At 44.0% G+C, this 17,683-nt stretch overlaps 1 long non-coding RNA gene across 6 annotated transcripts in view; it reads left to right on the top strand.

Annotated features, from left to right (window-relative positions):
• The first annotated feature begins 929 nt into the window (after positions 1-929).
• Positions 930-17,683, top strand: part of LOC103673304 — a 92,154-nt gene continuing 75,400 nt past the window's right edge. For 4 of the 6 annotated variants that reach the window (XR_005837713.1, XR_005837712.1, XR_571376.2 and 1 more), the window contains exons 1-7: positions 930-946; positions 1,123-1,173; positions 2,504-2,614; positions 2,858-2,941; positions 8,951-9,094; positions 16,322-16,455; positions 16,826-17,188. This is a non-coding gene — a long non-coding RNA (uncharacterized LOC103673304). The other 2 variants (XR_571373.2, XR_571379.2) reach the window with 2 other exon arrangements.

Here is a 17,683-nt window from a genome sequence, read left to right as displayed (position 1 = left end):
AATTATTTCATACCCCTATGAGAGGTAGAGTCTAATTCACCTCCCTTTGCATCTGAGCTGGCTTCGGTGACTTGTTTCATGTTCTGAGGTCCCTGAGGCTAGATCACAAGAAGGCTTGCAGCTTCCACCCGGGTTTCTGGGGAGCCCCAAGCTGCGATGGAAGAAATTTAATGACGCCAAGGCTGCCGCGCTGAGAGGCCACGGGTGGGTCCTCAGCTGACAGTCTCCGCTGAGCCCCGCTGCCCAGCCAGGGCCACCAAGGCGCCAGACCTGCAAGTGAAACCGTCCCGAGCCTCTACACGAGCCTGCCTCCCAGCTGGCTACCACCAAGTGACCTCCACGGCAACCATACGGAAAGGAAGAACTCCTGACCCATGAAATCATGAAATTCAATAAAATGATGGATATTTTAAGCTGCTAACTTTTGGGGTAGTTGTTACACAGCATTGGACAACCAGAGCACTGTCCAGTTTTGGAGAGTGGTGGTGTTGGGAGTGGGGGTTGGCGAGGGAGAGGATGTAGTGGGGAGCAGTGCGGGTTTTGGGGAGTGTGTACGCACATCTGTTAGAGAATTGCTATTATCACTGTAACTGTGTTCGCCACTGAGCTGATAACAAGTCAGGGGAGAGAGTGCGATAACTTGCAGTACCAGGCAGGAGTCTGGCTTGAGGCTTGCTTGAACTTCCTTTCTTGGGGCCGTGACAAACCCCGATCCCCTTTTGTACTTCAGGTGGCTCGAAGTGGGCACCCGTTACATGCCACCCGAAGAGCCTGAACTAAGACTCTGGAAGGTCCCTCTTGACCCCACGTCCTATGACTCAGAGGGCTGTGACTCGGCCATGACATTGATACCGCAGGAAACAGCATCTGCCTTCCGCTCCTGAAGAGAAGCTTCCAGCAGGGAAAAAGAACCCCAGGAAGCTGCCCCTTCACTAGAGAAGCTGAGGTGTGTAGACCCAGTTGAAGTGATTTGTGGTTGAAATCCATTATTACCCCTGGAGACAATGAAACCTAGTGATTACGAGCAGCCTTCTGGGTTCTCTGGCCTGCAAGTTATGTCTTTCATATCCTGCAGGGCAGCACTCACATCAAGACTAATTATTCCCATATAATCACCCACAGAAAACCTCCTGGCCTGCAGCGAAAAAGGAAAATATCACCACCACACAACAGGTAATGTGAGAAGAGCAGAGCAGATGCTGTGGGAGCACAAAGGAGCCTGACCTGTCCCGGCTCAGAGCTGGATGTGGCAGCCGGACAGTCTGGCGACAATGCGTGGTTTGCACGGAGCTTGGCAAATGGCTCATTTAAGTTCTTTGTGCCTTCTCTTACTGGTCTGCAGGATGAGTTTAAAAACGGTACCCATCTCACGGAGTGGTTGTGAGGATTAAAGGAACAATGTACTGAGATGCTCCTTTCTTTCTTCTGTTTTTAAAGCTTTTTACTATTTAATTACAGCATGTTTTGTAGTTTGTCTCCAAAGTTCAGCTTGACCCCATGTACTTCCTTCCAGCTCTGCTGCCACGTCCTTGTCCAGGCGATCCTTGTCTCCCTGCTGGACCACTGCTCTAGGCTCCTCACTGAGCCCCTGATTCTGCTCCCTGCCAGACTCTTTCCAGATAGCCCCCAGAGCAGTCTGCTTAAAAAATGCCACTCTCCGGCTTAAAACCGTCAGTGTATTTTCTTTATATTTAGAATAAAATAAAATAACATTTTAGAATAAAACATGAATACCTTCTATGATCTACAAGGTGCTACATGACCTTGCTTCTGCCAACATCTCTCCATCTGATGCCACTCATCTCATCTTTCCCTCTATCATCCAACCCGGGCCTTCCACCAGTATCTGGAACACACTGAGCTCTTTTCCACCACACGCTGTTCCCTTTGCCTGCTGCATGCAGTTCCCTGTGCCTGGAATGTTCCTCGCTACTGTCCACAGAGCTGTGCCTTTGTAACCATCAGTTCTCAGCTTAACTTCTATTCCCTGTTGTAGCCGTCATAGCTAAGGTAGCTTCTCCCACGCTCTTCCATCATAGCTTCTCGTTTGTTTTCTTCTTAGCTCCTGATCACAGTTTCATTTCCTTGATTTGTTTACTTATTTTTGACTTGTTTCCTTCACTAGAATACAGGCTCCGTGAACACAGAGCCTGTTTTTCTGTCTTGTTCACCATTTTACTACCAGTGCCTAATGCAGGGTCTGACTCTTAGAAGATGTATGATAAATATTTATTGAATAAATGAATGGTTGTCCGTCACCCTGCAGATAAATTCCATATGTCCTTTAGCCTTTGTGAACGTCAACCTGAACCCAGGCCCTCCCTGGTTCTGGAAGATTCTATCTGAAGAAGGCCTGAACTCGGTCTAGGTCAACAGTTCAATTTGTATCACATTTTGGTTATTTGAAGAGCTAGCTCTTCCTCACCAGCTGGTCACGCTCACTTCCTGAGTCTGTGAGAACAGTCCAAGGGGTGGGGTCATCTTATATAATCTTGGTTTCCAGGATCCCTCCCCCACGAATGGGAAGAGGGAGACTAAAGAAGGTCACTACGGCCTGGGAAGACACCCCCGAAAGTGTTACTATCGTCCTGTATCAAGCACTCACTTGGCCAAGGTGAGCCCCCAAAGAGACACCAAGGAGATCTGAGCCTTCAGAAACACAGCCGCCCCCTGCCTTTCTGTCCCCACCTCTGTGTCTTTGCTTGTGCTGCTTCCCCTCCCTCAAACGTGAGCCTGTCCCTTCTTCAGTCTCAGCATGTCCCTTGGTCAGGAAGACTCTCCCATTGTACAATGACCTCAAGACCCTTAAGATCTTTCCTTTCTCTTAGCCCTTGTTTGAATTCTTATTTATGTTTAGAAAATTGTGAATTGGTCCCAAAGCTGGAAAGGATCTCATGTCCTCTTCTGATCAGGCTCCTTGTCTTCTGTTGGGAAGAAAACGGTGAGTTATACGCAGTGGGGGCACTGGACGGTGGGGTGGTTGAGAAAAGGGTGTGAGCCTACAAAGTTAGTGGTGTGAAAGCTTGAGTTAGAACCCAAGCCTCTGCTTGCAGATTCTGTGCATCTGTCTGTAGTCGGAATTTAAGTGCTACTAGGTCGTGTAGACTGTGATAGTAATAGTTTACATTCCAACAATTCCTTAGTGTTAACAACTCTGTGAGATAGGTGTGAAGACTTAGAGCTTCTCTTTGGTTAAGACAATTGTTTGAGACCATAGGACTAGAATGCTAGGAAAGGTCACTCAGTGGAATGATGGGAAAACAGAAGTGTGTATGTGATTTCTCCTTCCTGCCTCTTCCAGAAGAGGAGTGGTGCAGGCCTGGGGAGGATAGAAGCTGTTGCCAGGGAGGACAGAAGCTTTACTCCCCAGGAGACTGTGTGCACAGGCGAGAAGCAGGAGGGTGCAGTGCTGGGAAGGGGGGAGGAGCCGTGTTGTGGGAGGGGAGGATTTTTCCAGAACTATTGGGAGTAGGGGCATGGGAGTAGCTGTGGCTTTTAGGAGTAGGAGCGATTCTTCAAGCCTAGTGTGTCTAGTGTGTGAGAACCCCAGAGAGGTTGAGGAGAAAAGTTGAAACCTCACCACTAGTGAGAGGGATGAGGAAGGAAAGGGAGTCTGGGTGGTGAGGAGCTACCTCTAAAATGTTTCTTCCAGTTTCTTTTTTGGGGAGAGGGGTGCTACCTTGAGGGAATAACAGGGTCAAATTAGAGAGCCTTAAGGATGGTGTCCAAAATTCTGATGCCACTGTGGGAAGTTGGGTTGGGCCTGGCTAGGGCATTGGGCTGGAGGTCAGGGACTCGGTTCAGGTCCTGGGGTGGGGCAGGCAGTGCTAATACAGAGAGTTAGTCCCACAAGAGGCAGCCTGGGGCAATGCCTGAGTATGGAGCGGGCTAGAGAGCACTGAGGGCCAGGCAGGGTAGCTAAGCTCTCTAGCCATTCTAAGAGCGAGACTAGGCCCAAGAACCAAGACCAGACTGTGGTCCGGAGCAATGGAAACCAGCCGGGAGTGAAGTGAGGAGGGTCCTGGGGGATTGCTGGGCAGGGCATCGAAGGAAGTGTTTATAATAAGCTTCCCTAAAGTTACCAACAAAAAAAAAGTGCACCAGATTTTTAAAAATTGTGCCTTCAAGAAATTTGTTTACTTTTTGTAAAAACAATTTCTTTTTTTGATTGCAAGTTTCTTTGAACTCCAGACTTTTCCCACAATCATTAATTCAATAATTTGTTGAGAATATACTATGAGTCAGGGCTGCCTGGGTGGGTCAGTCAGTTAAATATCTGCCTTCGGCTCAGGTCATGATCCTGGGGTTCTGGGATCGAGCCCCAGTTGGGCTCCCTGCTCAGTGGGGAGTCTGCTTCTCCCTCTCTCTCTGCTCCTCCCCCCTCTCCTGTGCCCTCCCCGCTGCCCCCTGCCATGTGCTCTCTCTCAAATAAATAAATAAAATCTTAAAAAATAAGAATATACTATGAGGCAGATGTTGTAAAGATATGATCTCTCTTTGCAAGTTTGGAGGAAACAGACCTACAAACAGATAAGCCAAGTTTTAAAAAATATTTTTCTATATATTTAAATTTCCTACATGTATTGCTTTTCAATCTAGGGGTAAAAACAAGGTGGTAATTTTTTAAAAATAAGTAATTCTGTTGCTTTCTTGTTACCTCTTCCAGATGAGAATAGTATTCGTGAGAGTTCAAGTTTTGTGCAGAAATTTTGTTTAGTGGCACCCATTGAATGCGCTGAGTTTCTACTTTTGGTTGAATTCTTGGAGACCTCGATAAATATTCATTTGTCCTGGAATCCAAGTTTCTAATTTTTTAAAGCTGAGTAATATATTCTAGAAATACTAGTTTGAACACCTCTCATTCCGTAGTTTTTCAGTTACAACAGCTTGTGTCAAACAAATTGGATTTGTAATGATTAAAAGTAAATGGTATTTTTTTCAAATTTTTATTTAAATTCCAGTCAGTTAACATATAATGCAATATTGGTTTCAGGAGTAGAAGTCAGTGATTCATCACTTACATACATCACCCTGTGCTCGTCACAACAAGTGCCCTTTTTAATGCCCATCACCCATCTCGCCCATCCCCCACCCACCTTCCCTCCATCAACCCCCAATTTGTTTTCTATCATTGAGTCTTTTATGGTTTGATTAAAGTCCCTCAAAGTTGAAGAAACCATATTAATGGAGAACTTTTGTGTGCAAAGTTGGTAGGGACACTCAAGGACGGGAGGGGGATAGCGGCCAAGAACCCCTGCGGAGCCGACAACAACTTGGCTCCTTCACACTCTTTCCGACTAGAGGAGAGTGGGCTTGCATATGATGGCCCCTTCTTTGAATATGCAAAGTGAATCAGGTGGAACAGGTCTACACTCCACTTCAGTGAATAGATAGTGTAAGTAGGGAGTCCCTGGAGTCAGGGAAACTCTACCTGTGCCTACAGGTTTTTAAGAGTATCACCTCATACCTGTCAGAATGGCTAAAATCAACAACTGGAGAAATAACAGGAATTGGCGAGGATGTGGAGAAAGGCGAACCCTCTTGCACTGTTGGTGATGCGAACTGGTGCAGCTACTGTGGAAAACTGAATGGAGGTTCCTCAAAAAGTTAAAAATAGAACTCCCCTACCATCCAGCAATCACACTACGAGGTATTTACCCAAAGATACAAAAATACTAATTCAAAGGGACACGCGCACCCTGACGATTACAGCATCATTATCTACAGTAGCCAGAGTATGAAAACAGCCCAAACGTCCAGAAGATGTAGCATGCACCTACATTTACATACATATGCATTTATATACGTATGTACAATGGAATATTACTCAGCCATAAAAAAGAACGAAATCTTCCCATTTGCAACAACATGGAGCTAGAGAGTATAATGCTAAGTGAAATAAGTCAGAGAAAGACAAATACCATATAATTTCACTCTTGTGGAATTTAAGAAACAAAAGAAATGAGCAGAGGGTTAAAAGAGGAAGAGAGGCTAACCAAGAAACAGACTCTTTCTTTTCTTTCTTTTTTTTTTTTTTAAGATTTTATTTCTTTGAGAGCGAGAGAGCACAAGTAGAGGGAGCGGCAGAGGGAGAGAGAGAAGCAGGCTCCCCACTGAGCAGGGAGCCCCATGTGGGGCTTGATCTCAGGGCCCTGGGATCATGACCCGAGCCGAAGACAGACACTTAACCGACTGAGCCACCCAGGCGCCCTGAGAAACAGACTCTTAACTACAGAGAATAAACTGATGGTTAGCAGAAAGGAGGGGAATGGGGGGTGGGCTAAATAGGTGATAGGGATTAAAGAGTGCACCTGTTGTGAGAGCATTGGGTGATGTATGTAAATGATGAATCACTATATCGTACACCTGAAACGAATATTACACTGTATGTTAACTAACTGGAATTTAAATAAAAACTTTAAAAAAAGAGTATTGAGGTCAGACACTAGGGAAGGCAGCATGCTGTGAACTCAGTAAAATGGCCCTGAGAGGTTCCCCACCCCCACACTTGCCCGATCACTTTTTGTGGCGTACCCACAGAGCTATCTGTGTGTGGCCAACTATCCTTACGTGACACCTGGGAGGAAGAAGACACTCTTGGCCCTGGATTCCCTTGCATACAGTTGGCTTTTCCCCCTGAATGGCTAGAAAACCAACACCCTTGTAACTGCTTTCAGAAACCTAGGCTATTTTAACTGTAAGTTTTATATTGCTTGAGGCCAAATGTTAGCTGCCCCCCCATACCACCACCTCTACTAATGCATTTCTGAGATCTTTATGTAAATGAGTGGAGGGAAGGTGATTCACTTTATACAAATTCAATTTATAGACTACCTTTTCAGAAATCTATTGCCTATTTCTTATTCATGTCTGTGCCCTGGAATGGATTGTTTTCCTCTGAAAGGATGGGCACCTTCCAGTGTTATAGGGATGGGTGGATCGTTCCGATGACCTCCCTAAGTTCTTGTCTTGAGCTGAACCATCAAAGCCTTAATATAATATATATCCTTGCCACTTGGAGAACAGATTATAATATTTTCTCGTGATTTTCTAAGGGCTCAGGCAGCCTGATGGCTGTCACTCACCAGCTCCTCAGCAGACATGAGAAGGATTCCAATCTCCTGCTGTGAATTTGGTTTCAACTTCATTCAATGCCTAAAATGTCTTTCAAATTAACACTGTTTGAACAATTCCCTCTCTTTATGCCTCTTGTAATTTTTGCCCATGGACAATGAATAATGTCTAAATACGGTATTCTAAGAAGACCATGTTGCTCTGAAATAATTTTTTTTTAATTGAGAGAGAGAGTTCACATACAATAGAATTCACCTTTTTAAATTGAGTTTTAGCCACAGTTCACTCTCTTTAGTATATATTCACCAGGTTGTGCAACTATCACCACTGTCTAATTTCAGAACATTTTCATTACCTCCAAAAGAAGCCTTACACCCATTAGCAGTCAGTCTCCGTTCTCCCCCCTCCCCAAGCCCTGTCAATCACAAATGTACTTTCTGTCTCTATGAAACTCTAGGTTAATTTTATATCTATAATTCTGAACAAAAAATAGCTGATAGATGGCTGAAGTCAGCTTTGGGTTAAGTTCCTATACATAGCAACATTTTAGATAAAGAAATAAGGTTATTAGCAAGTGCTAAAAGTAAAAGGAAAAACGGTGAGAATTGGATTATCAAACTCTACCAGGTGGAGTCACGATAGAGTGCTGTGTTTGTGGCAGACGGGAAGAATCCACATTTACATCGTAATTCCTGCAATTTTTTTTTTCAGCTCATGGAATAATTCACTAGAAGTTCATCAGTTTGGATCCATTGAATTCAAGATCTTTATAATTTAACAGGATTGAGTTGAGCTAAAAATTATTTACAAACTTGGAAGATAAGGTTCGCCAAGTAAATTTATAGTTTAAACGAGATTGCAGGAATATAGGTTATCTTATTAAAGAGAACGAACTATTCTGGCATTTTTAGAAGAATCTGTGTACATTCTAGTAACGACTGTGCTCGTGTGAAATCTCCTCTCTCTCTCTTTTTCATTGAGGTGTAATTGACACACATCCTGTTAGTGTCAGGTGTACAACATAATATTCGATATCTGTATATATTGTGAGGTGATCACCACAGTAAGTCTAGTTCACATCTGTCACTGGACATAGTTACAGCATTGTTTTTCTTGTGATGAGAACTTTTAAAGTTTACTCTCTTAGAAACCTTCAGATATTAATACAGTATTATTCACTGTGGTCACCATGCTGTACCATACAATCACATGACTTATGGATTTTGTAACTGGAAGTTTGTGCCTCTTAATTCCTTCACCCATTTTGCCTGTCCCCAGCCTCCTGCCTCTGGCAATCACCAGTCTGTTCTCTGTATCTGTGAGCTTGGTTTTCTTTTCTTTTCTTTTCTTTTCTTTTCTTTTCTTTTCTTTTCTTTTCTTTTCTTTTCTTTCCTTTTTGTTTTTGGTTTTGCGTTTTAGATTTCATATAAAAGAGATTATATGGCATTCATCTTCCTCTGTCTGACATTCCACATAGCATAATGTACTGTAAGTCTATCCATGTTGTTGCAAATGACAACATTTCATTCCTTTTTACGGTTGGCTAATATCCCTTTGTGTAGATATAGGACATTTTCTTTATTCAATCGTCTGCCGATGGACACTGAGGTTGCTTCCATATCCTGGCTGTTATAAATAATGCTGCAATGAACATGGGCGTCCATATAGCTTTTCAAGTTATTGTTTTCATTTTCTTTGGATAAATACCCACAAGTTGAATTGCTGGATCATAAGGTAGTTCTATTTTTAATTTTATTAAGAGCCTCCATCCTGTTTTCCACAGTGGCTGCACCAGTTTGCATTCCCGCCAACAGTTCACGAGGGTTCCCTTTTCTCCACATCCTCACTAACATTTGTTATTTCTTGTCTTTTTGAGAATAACCCTTCCGACAGGTGCGAGGTGACAGCTCATCGTGGTTTTGATCTGCATTTTCCTGATGATGAGTGATGTTGAGTCGAGTGTCTTATCTCTTAATTCAAGAAGTCCCTAGCCTGGCAAGACTTGGCTTGACAACAAGCTGTGAGTTGTTAATTTTTGTATCTTTGTAACAATTCAGGTAATCCATTAATTTGTCAACCCATTAACCTGAGCCTGAGCCATCAATCAATGCATAAGAGAAGAGCAGAGGCAGGCAAAGTCATCTCTATTGAGATGGAATTGTTCCCAGATGACAAAATCTGACTGGAACTTGATTTAAGCTGTTAACATATCTGAAGGGAAAACCGTCCTTCAGAAGAAAGGATGGTTGGCCATGGAATCAAGCAAAAGGGAACTTCTCAGAGGCCATGCTTGGCGGTGTCATTCAAGCTCTGTCTGGAGGTTGCCCGAGTCCAAGGGCACAGCCTGTTGTGTCTTGGTGGAGGTGGGTGCAGCAGAGCCTGAAGCTGTCCAGCATCTGAGTCACGAGCCAACCCCCCAGGCTTACTTTCTCGCTTACCAAGCAGCCTTCCTCCTAATGATAATTTGGGTTTCTTTGCAGATTTTACCTATAGGGCGAGAAAGCCTGGCTGGATCACTCCAGTATCTTGGCAGATATATTGCTTGTTATAAATAATTGGTTTATGAACGATTTCATATTGTGGATAAATGTTAACACCTCTCTGTTGGGGTCACCCACTGTCCCAAGGCCCCTGGGGCTCTAGGCCTTGACGGTCACATGGACTTCCTGAGCGGACAGGACAAAGGGCCGGTCCCTGGACCCTGAGCATCCTCTTGTCACTGATAGCCTCTCCATGGCTTCCCTTTAGATTTAAATGGTTCTTAAAAGGGATCAGGCTGCCTTTTTCAAAAGTAAAAGTATTTACTGACCAGTCTTACCTCATTTTTATGTACAGTCTCTCTCCAAGTTGGGCAAATATGTTTATTCCCATTTGGCACGTAGAAAAGTTGAGAAATGAAGATTTTCTAGCACCAATGAATTAAATGTTGTGCTAATTTAAAGCTCTTGAAGTCCATTTTGTATTTAAATTTTCTCAAATTACTGAGAAGGATTATTGGTATTCAGCTCAACTAAAAGGTAAATAATTGAGAGTGTGAATTCAGGTTAGTGTTTTGGGTTAATTTTGGGTTATTTGAAGCCGGATTTACTATTTATTTATTTATTTATTTAATAGAGGTGAAATACCTTTTTTTTTTTTAAGATTTTATTTATTTTTTTGACACAGAGAGAGACAGCCAGAGAGAGAGGGAACACAAGCAGGGGGAGTGGGAGAGGAAGAAGCAGGCTCCTAGTGGAAGAGCCTAATGTGGGGCTCGATCCCAGAACGCCGGGATCACACCCTGAGCCGAAGGCAGATGCTTAATGACTGAGCCACCCAGGTATTCCAAAGCCTGATTATTTTAGACTTGATGTAATTTTGGTTTTGTTTTCTTTCCACCTGGAATGAATACTTAGTGTAAAACTTTTTTTTTTTTAAAGATTTTATTTATTTATTCGACAGAGATAGAGACAGTCAGCGAGAGAGGGAACACAAGCAGGGGCAGTGGGAGAGGAAGAAGCAGGCTCATAGCAGAAGAACCTGATGTGGGTCTCGATCCCAGATCGCCGGGATCACGCCCTGAGCCGAAGGCAGACGCTTAGCCGCTGTGCCACCCAGGCGCCCCTAGTGTGAAACTTTGTTGGAGTTCCAGTGAAAATTCTGCTGGCACATTGAGGATTGGGTTTGGTATTTTTGGATCAAGGACCATACATAGAATCTTGCTCAGTGTCCCCATAGTCTGCTTGTTGAAATTCAACCAAAGGAAATAATTCAAAGGAGGAAAGGGAAAAAAGTATAAAAAGTTAATTGTAGCATTGTTGACAATATATAACAAATCTTAGATCATTTAGACTTTCAATAATATGGCCAAATAAATTGTGGCATATTCCATAGGTTATTGAAGTCAACTATGAGCATTGTATAGTGACATGGAAATATGGAAGCATGCTTACCAAACATTTTAAGATAAAACACATAGAACACTTGTGTGCCTTAAGTCACAACTGGACAAAAATCCATATAAACGTATAGGGAATGTACAGATTGCACAGAAATATAAAGGCAAATATATTAGGGATGTAGGTACACTGAAAAAAATTTCCTTTCATGCTATATTATACGTAAAAATCATTTAATTTTGCAAAAAAATGTCAAAATTATAAGGCAGTGAGGGTGTCTTTGAGGCATTTCATGATGATCTCTTTCTGGATACTTTCGGCTGACATTTTCTCCACATTGGAATTATTTGGTTTTGACAACATTCTTCTAGAATAAACACCCAGTTCTTACTCCTTTCAAAATTATTTTCAGGATAATCTGTGCATTAAAATTTTTTAAGTCTGTGGTAAAAACTTTCTTAAGGGCTATCTTTGATTAGAGCATAATACCGTGTGGTGTAATGTCTGGCACACTGATCTAGACCCAGGCTCCAAGGTCCCTGTCATCAGTCTGCCAACCAACCAGCCCAGTGAGCTTGGGAAAGATACTTAGCATCTGTGGGCTTTGTGCCTCCCTGTGCTTGATGACCTTCTCAGACTATGATCTCTCAACCCCTCTTTCACATTATAGTAAGTAATCTTTGAATATAAATTTTAAGTTCAAATTTATGTTTCCAAAATCTGTGCTTGGTCAGATAGCATATTTGAATTCTGAAACTGTTCTTGATTTTTCTTGACAAGTTTAATGGAGTCCTAACTCTGAAAGACGTTCCTAAGAAAGTCAGACTAAAATCCTAACCTTTCTGACATTCGCCTTCACACTTGATCCTTGGGGAGGTTTCATTCTGGCGTTCAAAGCAAGGGTTTCTCATGTTCCGACTCTTGGACCCCTCTCCTCTCCAGTGAGATGGTTTTCAAGTTGAAGTGTACCTCGGCGTTCCCTGGAGGGCTGGTTAAGTACAGATTGTCAGGCCCCTGATTCAGTTTATGGTTCAGAAAGCTGGGGTCAGACTTGAGATCCTACATTTCTAGTAAGTTCCAGGTGGTGCTAATTACACTGGACCAGGGAGCACACTCGGAGAACCACTGCTCTGGAGAAAGACTTGTGTAGAACACGAGGAGGTGTGTGGAAGAATGGGCACGCTGTCCTTGCAGGATCATGAGGAGCCGCCCATGTAGAGCTGTCAGCGGTGCACGGTCATGACTATTCAGCCTAGAGAGTATTATTCAGCAGGAAACAGAGTGAGGTAGATAGAGCTGTCCCCTCGGGGAGCAGCTAAGAGTGTTAGCTCCCGCATCAGACTGTATGCTTCAGCTGTGAAGAGAATGGAGAATCTGCAGTATGATTTCAATTTAATATGTTAGAGTCATTTACTGGCAAAATCACTTTTTAAAGGGAAAAATGCCTTCGCCTATGCTCCTGATTTAGAGTGGATCTGCACTCGTTGAGTTCACTGGAACCAGATCAACGAAGTCAGAGTCAGTGGCAAATCATCGTGAGGCCAGAGGTGACAGTTTGTACAACAAATACTCTGACAGATGTGTGTATTTTTTTTTTTAAAACAAGCATTCATGATCTCAAGGTTATAAGTCAAAATCCTTGGCTCTATTAAAGTTCTTTTCCTTTCATAACAGACTAATAATTTAAAATGCATGCTGTCAAGATGCAAAGTAATTACAGATTTATTTGACCTTTATGATAACTGGTATTTAAATATTTACTCACTTTCTCTCTTACCTATCAAAACAAAGGCTAATTGTTAATTCACTGCATTTCATTCAGAAAGCTCTTTCATCTGAAGTCTCCTGACATAGAAGCTGATGCCTTCTTGTCTCAACTTAATTTTGGTCAAGGGTAATCTAAAATATTTGGTGTTATACAATTTTTAAAAAGATTTTGTTTATTTATTTGAGAGAGAGAGCATGAGTGGGGTGGGGGCAGAGGGGCAGAGGGAGAGGGAGAAGCAGACTCCCCGCTGAGCAGGGAGCCTGACGTGGGGCTCTGTCCCAGGACCCTGGGATCACGACCTGAGTTGAGGGCAACCCCCCTGAGCCACCCAGGAGCCCCAAGACTATAATTTTAACTCCACATGACCACAGGCTGTGCGATTGTGGAAGGATGTTTTTTTCCTTACTTCTCTGTGCTTCAGTTTCCCTCTCTGTGAAATAACAATAAGAATCCCCTTTTCCAAAAGATGCGGAAGATTAAATTAGATAATAGGTGCCCGTATTTGAAACAGTCTTTGGCACACAGCCTCTAAGGCATAGTGGGTGAAAAAAAATCAAATTGTAGAAGAATGTATACGGTATGACACCATATATGGAACCAATGCTTCAAACAATTCTGAATGCTTTTCACGGGTCCATGTACATGCGAGTAGATGCCAAGAACAAGGTCTAGAAGAATATATTGCAAACCGGTATCTGGAGAGAGGAGGAAGGCACTGGATTAATTTGGGACATGGTCAAAGAGCACTTCAGCTTTATCAGTAGTGTTTTATTTATTTATTTATCTATCTATTTAGTTTATTTGAGAGAGAGCACGAGCATGAGAGAGAGCAAGCACAAATAGGGGGAGGGGCAGAGGCAGAGGGAGAAGCAGGCTCCTCACTGAGCAGGGAACCAGACGCAGGGCTCGATCCCGGGACCCTGAGATTATGACCGGAGCCGAAGGCAGATGCTTAACCTACTGAGGCACCCAGGTGTCCTGTGTTATTTTTATTTTTACATGATGGATGTATTATAAGCATATAATGTAAAGGAGGTATTATAAACAGAAGTCATACTTATGCTTACTTACTATACTTACTAAGACCACCTATTTCTCAGAGAAATTCACCTCATGGGTTGATTAAAGATTACAAAGATAAAGAACATTTTAAGTCAAAAGTGAAAAAAGTGAAGAATTGTTACATATAAAAATATTCTTACCTTAATAAAACTGAAATTTTGTTCTTTTTTATTCTGGGCAATATTTCAGGCTTTCATTAACATTTAATTATTTATTTTAATTGTTAATGAGAAACACCAATCTGATCTTAACTTTGTTTTGACTTCTGCCTTTTTTTCTTCTTTAAAATTGTTTTTAATTTTTTTAGTTTCTAGAAAGTGCATTTTCCACTCCCCAGGTAGGTTGTTTGGCCGAAGTGGCAGCTTATTGTTTTCCTTTGGTACCGTGTTTACTCCCAGCCAGGATCGCGCTGCATACATCAACACTGTCTCTTTTACAACTTCTTAATAGTTTATGTCAATTTGTTGAATTATGAAAGGCACTTTTGGTCTACTATCTCCACTAATAAATTATGCATCAATCAGTTTTTGTCTTGTTGGTTAATATTTAAAGATATAGTAGAGAATTCTCAGTTGCAGACCATAGAGCTACAACTGAAATACTGTGCTCTCTCTTCTCTATCCAGGCAGGAGAACAAACCTGATGAAAAACCCCGTGTGTCTGAGAATCACAGTAGGGGTAGAACATGGATTAGGCAGATGGTTTACGGGGAGCAGCTAAGAGTGGGAGAGGCTACACACAGATTGGGGAACTTTAAAATAGTGGCCCCTCCCGCAGCTTTAATTTGTCTCAGAATCACCAAAGAACTCTTAGAATGCAGATTCTTGGATGCCACGCCCAGACAGTACGGGTCAGGGGCTCCGAGGCAGGTGCATTGTGGGCCATACACTGAGAAGCATTGCTGGGGCCTCACGGCTAGTTCCCTGCTGTCGGGAAATGCTGCCGAGAGCTGCCCTTGTCCTACGGGTATCCTTTTCTTCATCTGCCCAGAGATTAGGCGACAAAAGCATACGGTGCCCTGGGAAGGACATCTGGCTGACTAGTTACTAGGAGACTTTGGAACGGGTAGTTAAAATATCTCTGGGTTAAGAATCTTTGTGCATCCTTGAAAAATGAAATAAAGAACAGGGCAAATTGGCCGATAGACCCACTCTTTTGTTTTCTCACATCCTCACACTAAGCATGGGGTCCCCCTTAGGATCTGCAGCCTTTTATGTACTAAACATGGTGACCTTTTTTCAGACCCTCCTTTGCAGCAAAACGTACTCCTGAGGATCTCACCTTTATGCATTCTTCTGGGTGATAGCTCATTTATTTTATAAGTTAATTTACGACGATCTGTGCTGGGTATCAAATCTGCGTGTTAGGGGCGACTGTCAGACTAATGGCGCCCCCAAAGACATCCATGTCCTAATCGCTGGAACCTGTGAATATGTTACTTTACACAGCAAGGGGGAATTAAGGGTGCTACCTGAATTGCAACTTTACGATAGGGAGATTTTCCTGGCTTATCCATGTGGGTCCAACGTAATCAGGAAGGTTCTTGAAAGTAGAAGAGGTCAGAGTGATGCAATGGGAGGAGCACTCACCTGACTGTTGCTGGCTTTGAGGACAGATGAAAGGGAGTACTAGCCAAGGTGTGTGGGCAGCTTCTAGAAGCCGAAAAAGGCAAGGAAATGGGATTTTCCCCTAGAGACTCTGCGCAGGAATGCAACCCTGCTGACATCTTGATTTTAACCCTCTGAGACCCTTATCAGACTCCTGCCCTGCAGACCTTTGTGTTGGTTTAAGCCATTAGGTTTGTGGGAATTTGTTACAGCAGCGATGGGATACCAAGACACTAGCTGAGGCCGCTTGGAATTATAGCGTCTTAATCCAAAACAATGTTTTTTTCCCATGGGAATATTAGTCCTTACTGAAGACAAGTTCAAAAGATTCCTGGAGGCATCCAGAAGCCTAGTGATGTCCCTGAATTCCCAACATAGATGCTAGGCGCGTCTGGACAAAGAACTCCCTCCAAGATGGTTGCCTTGACCTGCTCCCTGGGCTGTCATCTTCCTCCCCCTGCCAAGCGCTCACCAAGGCATCTTGCCCTTCACGTCTGGTCACCTGTGATTCTGATCCCCTCTGCCTCTACCTCAACAGCCTTCTGCACGCGCCCAGTGCAATGCTTCTGCACCAACATGAGGGATTCTGCACAACTCCTTCCTCCCATAGAGAATAAAGAAGACTCCTTCCCCCTAGGAACATTGGTAGGTTAGGTCTGGTGAGGTCATAGGAAGGAAACAACTTGAAAATCACCACGTTTAACCTTATTGACTCCCACGAGAAACTTCCAGGTTTGGTGTTTGCTTGATGCGGCTACTGAGAAAAGTAGGTTCCACATGGATAGAAGTATTGGTTCTAGTTTTTCTGTAAGAGCTTTGATTTTTTTAAAAATTCTAGAATCTCTTTCCTTGGGGGAAATATTCAAGCCATAATCAGGACATACCTTTTGCCCCCTCTGCTCACTTTGCTCTCTTCCTCCTTACTTCTGCAGAGAAGCTGGACACACTGGTGCGTGTGAGGAGTGAGTGGATTGCAGCAAGCCGGTGACCCTTGCCCCCTGCACCCTTAAGTTGCCAGCCACGTGAGCACCCTGTTTCCTCCCCACGGCTGCGTCTCCTGAGATCGGTGAGTCAGAGTCACATTTACCAAGGGGGTGATTTATCTCTCTGGAGTGAGAACACGATCTCCCTCAAAGCCTGCCTGTCCCAGTAAATACACAAGTACAATGGCTCTTGGACAGCCTTTCTGCGAGAATTGAAAATTCCGGGGATTGGATGGGCAGGCAGCTGACTCTCCTCAAAGATAGGCCATGCGTTGCCTGTCTTTTTCCCAGTACATAGGCAGTTGTGTGTCCACTGTGAGCCTTCTGTGGACGGTGACAATGGACAGGCTGACTCCCTCTACAAAAGTCAGATGGCTCACATCTATATGGTGACAGCTCGGTTGTGTGGTTTTTTGTATTTTTCGTTTTGTTTTTTTTTGTTTTGCCTTCTAGGAAATGGCACAGATGGACCTGCTACAAAGCCTGTGTCCCTTCCCTTCCTTCCTTTTCTCCTATGAATCTCCAACCCCAGGGGCTGCTGTGAGGAAGGTGCCTCTGAGCCACGTGGCTGAGGAGCTGAGAGCAACGAGCTCTGAGAAGGGCACGCCTCTGCCCTGCATGGTGCTGGGGGCCCCTTCTCTGCCCCTCTGTGCTGGCCTGTCTCGCCCCGGGGGAATCTGCTTCAGAGACCAGCAAGCCACATGCCAAGGGCATGAGAAAAGCTAAGCGCCTGACCAGCTGTAGCCTGGACTGGCTCCCTTGTCTACCGGCCCCATGGAGGAGCTGGAAGAATCCATGTGACCTAAAGCGAACAAGGTTAGTTTATCCTGATTTTTAGCCTGGGAAGAGGTCAGAGCTTCTGTGGAACAGAAATCCCCCAAGCGAGAAGGCCGAGATGAAGGGACGGCCTTAGGACAATTACTTCCAGCTCTCCTTTCGGGATCCTTGCAGCCTGGGTTACCCTGCCAGCTTCGGGCAGCCCACACAGCTCTGCGAAGCAGCAGGGTTCTCTTTCCTGTTTCTCCTCCTCAGTGGAGAGAAAGACTGCCCTGCGCGTTTCTGTTCCTCGGCCTCCAGCACCCGGCCCAGCGCAGGAGCGGTGCAGGGCAAACATTTAGGGAACAGAAGAGCAAACAAACCCGAGGCTTTGTGCTGCGAGCTGCCCTGCCCGAGCTGCTCCCCCGGGAGGAGAGGGGAGGGGCGCATCCAAAGGGGTAGCAGGAGCTCTTCAGCAAGTTTCTTCTGGGCCACTCGCTAGCACGTTGGTTTCTTGTCACAAAGAAGCACTGCTAGGCAAGTCTCGGGTGACCT

Source organism: Ursus maritimus, unplaced genomic scaffold, assembly GCF_017311325.1.
Source record: "Ursus maritimus isolate PB19 unplaced genomic scaffold, ASM1731132v1 scaffold_25, whole genome shotgun sequence".
In the NCBI taxonomy this organism is placed as follows: domain Eukaryota; kingdom Metazoa; phylum Chordata; class Mammalia; order Carnivora; family Ursidae; genus Ursus; species Ursus maritimus.
Note: the sequence above shows the minus strand (reverse complement) of the source record. Positions and strands in the feature narration are given on the sequence as shown.